The 10,476-nt window shown below is 32.4% G+C and overlaps 2 long non-coding RNA genes across 3 annotated transcripts; one reads left to right on the forward strand and one right to left on the reverse strand.

Moving 5' to 3' along the window:
• Positions 1-2,767: 2,767 nt before the first annotated feature.
• LOC126890452 (uncharacterized) lies at positions 2,768-5,558 on the forward strand. 2 transcript variants are annotated; one of them, XR_007700322.1, is made up of 3 exons: positions 4,058-4,246; positions 4,346-4,611; positions 4,959-5,558. It is a non-coding gene; the product is annotated as an uncharacterized LOC126890452 (long non-coding RNA). The 2 variants fall into 2 exon arrangements; XR_007700321.1 differs by having other exon boundaries at positions 2,768-4,611.
• Positions 5,559-9,099: 3,541 nt separating this feature from the next.
• Positions 9,100-10,199, reverse strand: LOC126890453 (uncharacterized). The gene is made up of 2 exons (XR_007700323.1): positions 9,970-10,199; positions 9,100-9,622 (listed from the first exon to the last, which is right to left on the reverse strand). It is a non-coding gene; the product is annotated as an uncharacterized LOC126890453 (long non-coding RNA).
• Between the last annotated feature and the right edge of the window lie 277 nt (positions 10,200-10,476).

Raw genomic sequence — 10,476 nt, forward strand, 5'->3', positions numbered from 1 at the left:
AATTCTTCATTGTATACTGGTTACTTTCCTGATTCATGGAAATTAAGTTTTTTAACGCCAATACATAAAGCTGGTAGTAGATCTGACATTACAAATTATAGACCGATTTCTATATTAAGTACCATTCCTAAGTTATTTGAAAGCTTAGTGTACGACTGCCTCTCGGTATGTTTCAAATTGTTTCCAGTAGATGAGCAATATGGTTTTCAGAAACACAAATCATCGGAATTAAATCTTCTTTGCTATTTGAATGCGTTGTCAAGTGCTTTGGAGGGTGGGTATCAAATTGATTCTGTTTATACAGACTTCTCCAAGGCATTTGACAGGGTAAATCATAACATCCTATTGTCTAAATTGGAAGCTGCTGGAGTAGATGGGAAACTGCTTGAATGGCTGGAAAGCTACCTAATAGGAAGGCGCCAAGCAGTAAGGATCCAGGATTGTCTATCTCAGGATGTAGTTGTCAGTTCTGGGGTCCCTCAGGGTTAACATCTGGGTCCGCTATTATTTATTATATTTATAAATGATATTGCAGATATAAACTGTGATAAGCTTTTGTTTGCGGATGATTTGAAAATCTTTTCGAAAATATCTAGTCTTGACGATTGCGAAAATCTGCAATTTCAATTAAATAAAATACAGAATTGGTGTAAAGAAAATGAAATGGAGCTAAATGTCAAAAAGTGTCATAAAATTAGTTTTTATCAAGGTAGAACGTGTATTCCGTTTGAATATAAACTTGATAACACACCACTAGATTGTGTTAATACAATAAGAGATCTTGGAATACTGTTTGACAAATCGCTAAAATTCGCAGATCATATTGATTCTATTATTTCAAAGGCTTTACAGATGCTTGGCTTCATGAAACGAAACTGCTATGATTTTAAAAGTCCCAATACCCTAAAATTGTTATACAGTTCTCTTGTTAGACCTTACTTGGAATACTGTTGTAGTATTTGGTCACCTTACTATAATGTTTACGCAGAAAAAATTGAAAAGGTCCAAAACAAATTCCTTAGGTTTTTGGGATTTAAAATTAGAGCTATTACTGGGAGTAACAGGTTTTACAGTTATGACGAAATTAGAGCATTTATAAATATCAATACCCTGGAAGAACGTCGTTATCACCATGATTTGAAAATTCTATATAGTTTGTTAATAGAGCGTAGTTGAATAGAGCATAAAAATTGTACACCTGTAACTCAAAATCAACAAAAATGTAGTTATAAGTTATATATGTAAGTTATTATTAGTTAGGGAGTTATTTCACAAGGTTATTCTATGCAGAGGTTGATTTATACTATTCTAAATATGAGAGGACTTAAATGTGGACCTTGGAGGTAAACTACACTATGTCAACATGGTGTTATTTTGAACAAGTTCCTTTAATCCACTTACTTTATTAGTTAGATCAGTGGTTCCCAACCTTTTATGTCTGGCGACCCACCTTCTGATGTTTTTTCATATTCCTGACCCATCCCTCACCCATGATGATACGCTATTCTGTACTCTGTACGTCACTCAGCTACTGTAAGAGCCACGCCGCGACCCACCGGTTGGGAAACGCTGAGTTAGATGATACAAATTGGTTATAATATATTATCATTAAAATATGGTCAATTGTCTTTCAACCAATATGGTATACATATATCAACTTTGTTGCAAACACAGGCTAAAGACAGTTACTCGAAATGACACAGTGTAGTTTACTTCTGGGGTCCAGAAATATATTTTTACTAACCTTTCTCAGTTTTTTGGTTTCCTTCAAGTTTATTCCCATGTTGTTCTAATTCTTCAGTAATTATAGGATATTCCTTTAAGTCTAAATAATCATAGGGGTCATTTGCACTTTGACTAATAGATTCCTCCTTTATTTCACATTTAGAGTCATTTAAATCCATTTCATTATACTCTTCTACTGATTTATATTTTTCATCACCAATTTCTTGTTTTATCTCCATTTGGTTACACTTGATTTCCTGTTCCTTTGAGTCTAAGTAATCATAAGCTTCATGTGTACTTTGGTTATTGGATTCCTCTTTAACTTCACATTTGAAGCCATGCAAAAGAACATTATCCAGGTCTATATGCTCTATTTCATACCTTTCTTGTTTTACTTCCATTTTGCATTTGATTACACTTGATAACTTGATTCTAGGGCAGTGGTTAATTAAGGCACAGGTTTAGACAACGGCACAGCAAACGGCAACAAATTAAAGATTATCGAGAAAATACATACAATAGATAGCAATTAACGCTCAAGCAATCACAGCATAGACACAGAATAATTGAATATTTATATTTTATAATATTTAATAATAATTATTATTATTTTATTGTACACAAAAAACGCACTCACTCTGTGTCAATTTTTGACTTGACGCATGCGTATAGGGCTTTTCATCGATTGTCATTTGTTTCGAGCTTCTGTCATGTGTCACATAATATTAATATATCTACGTCATACGTCTCTGGTTTGTATCATGTTATATCCGCTGAGAGGGTTGACATGGAGGGGATGACACATATCGACCGTCCTTCTCATGGTGGCGAAAATTGGAAGCTCGTCCCACAAGCGTTGCCAGAGTTGGTACAATTTGTACCAATTTGATACAATTAACAACCAAACTTGTGATACTAAAGTATCTAAAGTAAAAACCTAAAATTTTGTGATATAATAAATTTGCTTCAAATAACATAAAACGACGTTTTTGTACAAAATGTGTTGGTGTAGTACATTTTAGTCAATATTCCAGTCACTCCAGTGCATAGATATATTATACTCTAGATTGCGCCTTACGATCTTAAAATGGGTGACGGTTGCGACAGAGATAAATGAGCCTATTTGGTCGGTAGTCTCTTTCTAATTCAAGGGGAGTATCGACGACGTCACTATCCTACTCTATCGACGAGTATTTTAGATGATTTGACAGTTCGAGCGGATGGCAACGAGAACTGGTCGTTTGTCTTCGGACGTGGATAATCCTGGTTCGAATCCCATACCAATCTTTGCTTTTTTTATTTTTTATTTAATCAATATTGCGTTTATTAGATATTATTATATCTCTAAAATAAATCTAAGCAAAGAAATATATAACAAATAAGAAAAACTGTGTAGGTACCTATAGATTTTTAAAAATATAAAAGCCAGTTATTTTTTTAATAAGTTAATGGTACAATAGTATAAAGTAATTGTTAAAAATATTCGTACAAATTACCAATAATTAATATCAACATAATGTACCATGATCGATTTATTAATTGAATCGGTCATTTCAAAAACAACACGAGACACGAGTCACATATTCCTAATTTTACAGAAGAGCAAAGAAAACTACCTATATAGTCGAAAGATGGATGAAATGGATGACATCAAAATTCAGAGTTATATTGTAGTTTTGTTCCTAATGTTTTTACTGGACTGGTGTCGTTTTTGCACACAACGTTTATCTTAAAGGAGTCTGTTCCTCTCAAAAAGCTAGTTTCTGAAAATTGTGGACTTTGCTGTTTTTGAAATGACCGATTCAATTATAAGTAATTAGATATTATTTTTATTTATGAAACTATTATTACAATTTTTTAAAAAGGTAGAAGCAATACAAACCTTATTCACGTCATTCGAATAAGGCCGAATTTATATTAATAACGAATGACTTATTTTACAAATAATTATGTATTCCAATATTAACTTACTATACATACATTTATTATCTGCTAGATTTACTTAGGTCCATTTTTCAGATGTAAAAATATCTAATAAACGCAATATTGATTAAATTAAAAATAAAAAAGGTAAAGTTGGTATGGGATTCGAACCACGATTATCCATGTCCGAAGTCCAAAGACCATTTCTCGTCACCACCCGCTCGAACTGTCAATACATAATACTCGATAAAGTGGGATAGTCACGTCGTCGATATTCCCCTTAAATTAAAAAGAGACTACCGACCAAATAGGCTCATTTATCTCTGTCGCAACCGTCACCCATTTTAAGATCGTAAGGCGCAATCTAGAGTATTATAAATCTATGGGCAATACAAACCACGTGACCTCTGGTTGCCACACAAACTAAAGAAGAGGTTATGTTTGTGTCTATTTTTCAATGATTTTTCATTGTTTATCGTCGTATTTTGGATTCATTTGGATTTCGTTTCCTGTTTTTGTGAACTTTATAAACTTTACCACAATGCGAACTGATTATTTAAGGAAATTATTATTGGAAACTCCAGATGTTGGGAGAAAGGTAGGCGAAACAATGTTTATTTACTGTTCATTTTGCCCCGATATTTATCAATAATGATGAATTTTGCAAGCAATAACATTATTTCTTTTATTGTTTTAGATATTTATTGAAGCTGAAAATAATTGGGGATTTAGATCCATACGGAATTGAGTCAGAATTGGATTTTACAGTAAAGTGCAGTCCATCAAGTTACTATTATAGATATGTATTTATACAGATCTGGTGGAGTCTCACAGTTGCTACTCTAAGCAGCAGATGAAAGCATACAAAAGCCTTCAGGCACATAAATATTTTACAGCTGGATTTGTTTTGAATGGAGTAAAAATTGTTAATGATTTCCTGATTTCCATATTATTGTTGGAAAGGTATGCCTTTATTTTATTTATTCACCATTAAGAAATATATGGATAACAGTATTAGTGTCTTTTGGATAAATTGGTTCTAAATATTAGATTTATTTACGTTTATATATCTGTATGAAACCAGACATATTGTCGTCCTAATCTGTAAACTGCGAACTCCATAATTCTCTGAAAATGATTTATTACTGCCATCTATTTGAATTACTGTCATGATTGTTCTAAAATTATATTATATGAATGTCTGATTTTAAATAAAGTATTCTCAATCATTGTAAAGAACGCAAATACTCTAATAAAAATAAATTTTTGTAGTTGAAGAATTTCCAAAAAAAATAAAATATTTTTTTTAGGTGAAGCATTTCCAAAAAGCTAATGCTAAACGACTAAATGCTTGGGTGGGGTGATAGCCAGTTCTGATGACATAGCAAATGCACATTGTATGCGTATGGCCGGTAATAGTGAAGTCTGCAGCCATATTGCAGCAATATATATTGCTGACCTGTAAAAGTACATTTGTACATTATTACCAATAAATACTCTACTCTACTCTACTCTACTCTAATCCTATTTTTAGCTGAGTATGCCCAGAGCAAGACAGACGAAGAAGAACCCAATGCATGTACATATGTTACAGCTACATGGTTTGGAGATAGCAACATATGCATTCTCTGATGAAAAACTAATGAGTTTTGAAACTGTTCGGTCAGAGTGCTTGTTGCGCTCACTAAACGAACTGAAATATAAGAAGTCTTTGGCATTGTGTTGCAGCGATATGAAAATGGTTATTCATTTTTAATTATAATGTACTTCTTCATCATGAGTAATTATGTATTGGTCTTTTAGATGTGTATTTATTTTTGTAATTAGTATCAACTTGTAATGATAATATACATTTATCGTTTAAGGTACGACTATGTTTTGACTCTAAAATAAATGTTTTAAAAATCGAATCCTGCCTCTTTCTGTTAGTAACTACCCATGGATATCACAAATTGTGCTTACTGATAGGTTTGTTCGTAGAACGATCAGCAACTCTTGCCAACCATCAGACACATGCGCATTCGTAGTCTATGAATGCTAACTATTAACTGCACAACGCTAACTGTTAACTGCTCATGCATCTGATGGTTGGCAGCAGTTGCTAATCGTTTGTGTCGTACTACGAACAAACCTATTAGGTCTGGATCCTGTGTACCAAAAAAATTGATTAATAGCAAGCTGAAAATTTGTTAATAGTTTAACGGTGTCCAGTTGGACAAACTTTGATGTATTGTGACACTGGAACAGGGGTAGTTTTAATTGTGAAACAGTTTGGAAACTCAGATTTGGAACATCAGATTACGAAAACATCCCATAAATTTTGTCGGACAGAACATCCAATTGATCTGTTACCCTTTCATTAAATTCTCATGCAAAAATCAGACTGCTATTACTAACCAACATGATTCCTGTAGTTTGACATGGTCTTCGTGTTCTACTCATTAAAATGCCCAGTTGGTGATTTTTTCACCAGTCTGGTTTTTGCATGAGAGTTTAATGAATTGGTAGCAAATCAATTGGAAGTTTTATCTGACAAATTACATAAACATTTTCGTAGTTTGACGTTCCAAATTTTTAACCTGTTCTACAGTTAAAACTTCTAGTGTTCCCATACATCAAAGTTTGTCGGACTAGACACTGTTAAGCTATTAATAAATTTTCAGCTTGCTATTAATCAACTTTTTTTTGGTACGCGGGATCCAGGTCTATATGGAATAAATAAATAACAAAACAAATTCCCTGTCAAAACTGCATTTATTTTGAATATAATGAAAAACAAAATAATATTGTTTTAACAAAATAGGGGATAAATGTTAAAATTTAGTATTAATAAAGTTTGTCACATTGGCCTAAAATTAATGTCACTAGTTACGTTAGTGTCACATATAAATAATTGTAATAATATTAATAAAAACCATAATTCCTAGCATGAGTGCGTCCTGTTTTTTGATAATTTAGTTAGGCGAGGAAACATAAATGAGTTTCTAATAGGGCTTTTCATTGATTGTCATTTGTTTCGAGCTTCCGTTAGATGTTGTATAATTCGTGTATAATATTACTATACACGGATTATAGGACATATGACAGAAGCTCAAAACAAATGACTGTGAATGAAAAGCCCTATAGAGGGAACACGAAAAAAATTAACATTATCCGATCAGCTCGACTTTCACAGTTCACTACTATACAAGTCACAGGCATGTTGTCAGCTCTCAAAATCACCAAAAACGTAAAGTTTATAAAATAATTAATCCAATGAATGACTTTAAATACTATATTAAGCTCAAAATCACGACAAAAAACAAATTAAAATTAACATTATTCTGATCAGTTGGACTTCCACAGTTCACTACTATACAAGTCACAGGCATGTTGTCAGCACTCAAAATCACCAAAAACGTAAAGTTTATAAACTAATTAATCTAATGAATGTCTTTTAATACTAAATTAGCTAAAAAATCACGACGAAAAACAAATACGAAAAATCAAAAATTACATTGAGTTTAGGTTAAGAACGGTTTTGTGTGCCAACCAAAGATCACGTGATTTAACTTTGACAGGTCGATGTAGGGAATCCATCGACCTGTCAAAGTTAAATCACGTGATCTTTGGTTGGCACACAAAACCGTTCTTAACCTAAACTCGATGTAATTTTTGATTTTTCGTATTTGTTTTTCGTCGTGATTTTTTAGCTAATTTAGTATTAAAAGACATTCATTAGATTAATTAGTTTATAAACTTTACGTTTTTGGTGATTTTGAGTGCTGACAACATGCCTGTGACTTGTATAGTAGTGAACTGTGGAAGTCCAACTGATCAGAATAATGTTAATTTTAATTTGTTTTTTGTCGTGATTTTGAGCTTACTATAGTATTTAAAGACATTCATTGGATTAATTATTTTATAAACTTTACGTTTTTGGTGATTTTGAGTGCTGACAACATGCCTGTGACTTGTATAGTAGTGAACTGTGGAAGTCCAACTGATCAGAATAATGTTAATTTTAATTTGTTTTTTATCGTGATTTTGAGCTTAATATAGTATTTAAAGACATTCATTAGATTGATTATTTTATAAACTTTTCGTTTTTGGTGATTTTAAGTGCTGAAAATGGCTAATTGGCTATGTCAAAGCCATTAATAAAAAAAAAGTGCTGAAAACATGCCTGTAACTTGTATAGTAGTGAACTGTGAAAGTCGAGCTGATCGGATAATGTTAATTTTTTTCGTGTTCCCTCTATAGGGCTTTTCATTCACAGTCATTTGTTTTGAGCTTCTGTCATATGTCCTATAATCCGTGTATAGTAATATTATACACGAATTATACAACATCTAACGGAAGCTCGAAACAAATGACAATCAATGAAAACCCTATTAGAAACTCATTTATGTTTCCTCGCCTAACTAAATTATCAAAAAACAGGACGCACTCATGCTAGGAATTATGGTTTTTATTAATATTATTACAATTATTTATATGTGACACTAACGTAACTAGTGACATTAATTTTAGGCCAATGTGACAAACTTTATTAATACTAAATTTTAACATTTATCCCCTATTTTGTTAAAACAATATTATTTTGTTTTTCATTCTATTCAAAATAAATGCAGTTTTGACAGGGAATTTGTTTTGTTATTTATTTATTCCATATAGACCTGGATCCCGCGTACCAAAAAAAAGTTGATTAATAGCAAGCTGAAAATTTATTAATAGCTTAACAGTGTCTAGTCCGACAAACTTTGATGTATGGGAACACTAGAAGTTTTAACTGTAGAACAGGTTAAAAATTTGGAACGTTAAACTACGAAAATGTTTATGTAATTTGTCAGATAAAACTTCCAATTGATTTGCTACCAATTCATTAAACTCTCATGCAAAAACCAGACTGGTGAAAAAATCACCAACTGGGCATTTTAATGAGTAGAACACGAAGACCATGTCAAACTACAGGAATCATGTTGGTTAGTAATAGCAGTCTGATTTTTGCATGAGAATTTAATGAAAGGGTAACAGATCAATTGGATGTTCTGTCCGACAAAATTTATGGGATGTTTTCGTAATCTGATGTTCCAAATCTGAGTTTCCAAACTGTTTCACAATTAAAACTACCCCTGTTCCAGTGTCACAATACATCAAAGTTTGTCCAACTGGACACCGTTAAACTATTAACAAATTTTCAGCTTGCTATTAATCAATTTTTTTGGTACACAAGATCCAGACCTAATAGGTTTGTTCGTAGTACGACACAAACGATTAGCAACTGCTGCCAACCATCAGATGCATGAGCAGTTAACAGTTAGCGTTGTGCAGTTAATAGTTAGCATTCATAGACTACAAATGCGCATGTGTCTGATGGTTGGCAAGAGTTGCTGATCGTTCTACGAACAAACCTATCAGTAAGCACAATTTGTGATATCCATGGGTAGTTACTAACAGAAAGAGGCAGGATTCGATTTTTAAAACATTTATTTTAGAGTCAAAACATAGTCGTACCTTAAACGATAAATGTATATTATCATTACAAGTTGATACTAATTACAAAAATAAATACACATCTAAAAGACCAATACATAATTACTCATGATGAAGAAGTACATTATAATTAAAAATGAATAACCATTTTCATATCGCTGCAACACAATGCCAAAGACTTCTTATATTTCAGTTCGTTTAGTGAGCTCAACAAGCACTCTGACCGAACAGTTTCAAAACTCATTAGTTTTTCATCAGAGAATGCATATGTTGCTATCTCCAAACCATGTAGCTGTAACATATGTACATGCATTGGGTTCTTCTTCGTCTGTCTTGCTCTGGGCATACTCAGCTAAAAATAGGATTGCTGCAATATGGCTGCAGACTTCACTATTACCGGCCATACGCATACAATGTGCATTTGCTATGTCATCAGAACTGGCTATCACCCCACCCAAGCATTTAGTCGTTTAGCATTAGCTTTTTGGAAATGCTTCACCTAAAAAAAATATTTTATTTTTTTTGGAAATTCTTCAACTACAAAAATTTATTTTTATTAGAGTATTTGCGTTCTTTACAATGATTGAGAATACTTTATTTAAAATCAGACATTCATATAATATAATTTTAGAACAATCATGACAGTAATTCAAATAGATGGCAGTAATAAATCATTTTCAGAGAATTATGGAGTTCGCAGTTTACAGATTAGGACGACAATATGTCTGGTTTCATACAGATATATAAACGTAAATAAATCTAATATTTAGAACCAATTTATCCAAAAGACACTAATACTGTTATCCATATATTTCTTAATGGTGAATAAATAAAATAAAGGCATACCTTTCCAACAATAATATGGAAATCAGGAAATCATTAACAATTTTTACTCCATTCAAAACAAATCCAGCTGTAAAATATTTATGTGCCTGAAGGCTTTTGTATGCTTTCATCTGCTGCTTAGAGTAGCAACTGTGAGACTCCACCAGATCTGTATAAATACATATCTATAATAGCTTTGTTCCAGCAGAATTTTGAACTGATTCAGAATCGTACTGAGCGTGCGCTTTACATAAAACCGTACGCGTTTTATGTAAAGCGCACGCTCAGTACGATCCTGAATCAGTTCAACATCGGTTCAACATTCTGCTGGAACAAAGCTAATAGTAACTTGATGGACTGCACTTTACTGTAAAATCCAATTCTGACTGAATTCCGTATGGATCTAAATCCCCAATTATTTTCAGCTTCAATAAATATCTAAAACAATAAAAGAAATACTGTTATTGCTTGCAAAATTCATCATTATTGATAAATATCGGGGCAAAATGAACAGTAAATAAACATTGT

The sequence above is a fragment of the Diabrotica virgifera genome, chromosome 8 (assembly GCF_917563875.1).
Source record: "Diabrotica virgifera virgifera chromosome 8, PGI_DIABVI_V3a".
Taxonomy (NCBI): Eukaryota; Metazoa; Arthropoda; class Insecta; order Coleoptera; family Chrysomelidae; genus Diabrotica; species Diabrotica virgifera.